Source organism: Orycteropus afer, unplaced genomic scaffold (genome assembly GCF_000298275.1).
Source record: "Orycteropus afer afer isolate SDZICR_OR568_19922 unplaced genomic scaffold, OryAfe1.0 scaffold00279, whole genome shotgun sequence".
Classification (NCBI taxonomy): domain Eukaryota; kingdom Metazoa; phylum Chordata; class Mammalia; order Tubulidentata; family Orycteropodidae; genus Orycteropus; species Orycteropus afer.
The window spans coordinates 1572084-1575187 of NW_006921866.1; positions in this window are offsets into that span (position 1 = coordinate 1572084).

Sequence of the window (3104 nt, forward strand, 5' to 3'; positions counted from 1 at the left end):
ATTTGCTGGTTTGATAGAGCCTGGTGGAACCACTGAGACTATAGTACCTCTCTGCCCTTCAGGTCTGGAATTGAACCCACACATGTGGTTTCCAGCCAAACAGAAGACAGGCATATGAGTTGAACATTTACCTGAGGTAGATACACTCTTTGGAGAGAACAATCATGGGAGAAAGAAGGGCTGCTTATGAACAAGGAGACAGCTCAGGGGGCAGGAGTGCATGGAGGGATGGACACTGGGAAGATGTAACTATGGGGTGGAAGTGGGACGGAGCTGTTGCATTGTGGTAAACTGTGGTCAATGTTATGAGACAAAGTGTATGTGAACTGCCGTATGGAAAGTGAATTTGCTCTGTAAATCTTCACCCAAATCACAATTAAAAATTAATTAATTAAAAAAAAGGAAAGGTGAATATGTACAATCCAAAATATTATTAGTGGCCTACCGGAAGTGGGATGGAAGGGAAACAGAAGTGTTTTGTTGACCAGAATACTTAATTGTACTCATGAGGAACACGAACCTAGATGAAGAGGCTATCGTTCAAATACAAAACAGGGATACTGAAAGGTTTAAAATCAGGGAGGATATGCATCAGGGCTTTGTCTTTCACTATATTTATTCAACCTGCATGCTGAGCAAATAATCTGAGAACGTAGACTGCATGAAGAGAAAAGTGACATCAAGATAGGAGGAAGACTCATTCACAACCTGTGATATGTAGATGACAAAACCTTGCTTGCTAAAACTGAAGATAATTTGAAGCACTTACTGGTGAATACCAAAGACTACAGTCTTCAATATGGATTACACCTCAACATAACGAAAACAGAAACCCTTATAACTGGACCAGTAAGAAATATCAAAATAAATGGAGACAATATTGAAGTTGTCAAAGATTTCATTTTACTTGGATCCACGGTCAACACCCATGGAAGAAGCAGTCAAGAAATCAGATGTGGTATTGCACTGGGAAAAACTGCTGTGAAAGGCCTTTTTAAAGGTTTGAAGAGCAAAGATGGCACTTTGAAGAATAAGGAGTGCCTAACCAAAGCTATGATGTTATCAATTTGCTCATATGGATGTGAAGGCTGAACAATGAATTCCTAAGGATGACTGAAGAATTGATGCCTTTGAATTGTGGTGTTGGTGAAGAATATTGAAAATACCTTGGATTGACAGAAGAGTGAACAAATCTGTCCTGGAAAAGTGCAGCCAGAATGCTCCTTAAAAGTGAGAATGGCCAGACTAGGTCTCATCTACTTTGGTAATATTGTTGGAAGGTACAGTAAGTAACTGGAGCACAATATCATGCTTGGTAAACCAGAGGGTCAGTGAAAAAGGAAAGACCCACAACGGGGTGATTAACATAGTGGCTGCAACAATGGGCTCAAGCATAAGAGAATATTGTGAGGATAGTGGAGGAGCCAGCAGTGTTTTGTTCTGTTGTGCGCAGGGTTGGAGCCGACTTGACAGCACCTAACAACAACACCAACAAAGATTTAATATTCAGTTTCTTATAGTTTTGAGAGTTAAGAATCAGAGAGCAGCTTAACTGTGAGGTTATGGCATAGGGTCATTCATGAAGTTCCAATTAAGAATCTATATATTTGTTAGCTGGAGCCCTCTGTTCTTCACCAAATATCTTCTTCCAAATATCTGCTTGGGATTTCCACGACATGGCAGCTAGCTTTCCTCAGAGTGAACAATGCAAGAACAAGAGCAAGAAGAAAAGAAGAAATCCACACTCTATTTTTTTGACCTAGTCACTCACTGTCACTTCTGCCAAAATTTATTTGTTATAAATGAGTTAGTAAGTCCAAGTACTCAAATCAAAGAGAATTAGTATAAGGAGTGTTGAAGAATCTGTGGACAAATTTTATAACTGTCTGGTTACCTAGTGCCACTCTGACAGGAAATATACCACAAATGGGATAGTCTTAAAAACAGGAGTTTATTCTTACAATTTGGAGGCTTTAAGTTCAATTTCAAAGTGCCAGGCTCTAGGGGCTGGGTGAAAGCCCCTCAACCTTGGAGTCCAACTCTGCCTCCTGCTCCCGGCCTACTGGAGCTAGAGACATTTCTTCACTCAGACAGCTGCTGGCTGCTGAGGATGAGAAGCCCCAAGGCTGACAAGTAAAAAGGCATAGTCCTGATGTCACCAATCCATACAGCAGGCCATTAACTTAAGTCCATTTTAAGTCCCAAGGTCAGCACAGCATAGCAGGCTGTTGAGTGACAACATGGCTACATGCAGGGTCCAAGTGTGCCAAAAGCTAGAGACCATACCCAAAGGCTTCTCCTTATATACAGAAAGCAGACCATATACCCAAAGGCAGCTACCCAACTGCCTGTGGTAGATCCCACCATGGAGCTGATTGCCAGTCTCCTCATGGGGATTACTACCACCAGCTGCCCAACCACTCAACCAGGCCCGGCCAAGTTGACACACAAACCAAACTACCACAATAACCACCACTGTATTACACACACACACACAAAAATAAAAAACTGTTTTGCTGCCTTAAAAACAAAATGGTAGAAAACATTTTTCTAAATTAATTTCATTAATATACATGATAATTCAATTATGTCACCATTTTGATACCACAATATTTAGTCTTGGGAGCTTGTGGGAGGGGAACATTGTAACCTGTGAAATCAGGAATCAGTTGTTCAAGAGAGATTCTCATATTTTATGATAAATCTTAACTAACATTTGAATCCTATTAAGAAGTTTTTTTTTTTAATCTCCTTTCAATATTTCATAGTGTTTCCTATGTTTCCTTTGGAAATATATAAGAAAATCTAGAGAAGTGGGGCTATCAGTAAAATGTAGATTGGGCTTTAGGCCATGAAACAATCATACTAAGCAAACAAGTCTTTCCTATGATCAGTGATACAAATAGTTTGCTTACCATTTTCAAGTTAAACTGAATTTAGATACATATTCCATAGCTTAATTTGAGCCTTAGGAGTAACATACATTGACAATAGAGTGAAGAAAACTGGAAAGACCAAATGGGGAACTAATTTATCGGCTTTAATAAGAGTCTACATTTCTTCTTTTACCAATGTTCATCATAGTAAGCCGAAAAAAAAAAAAA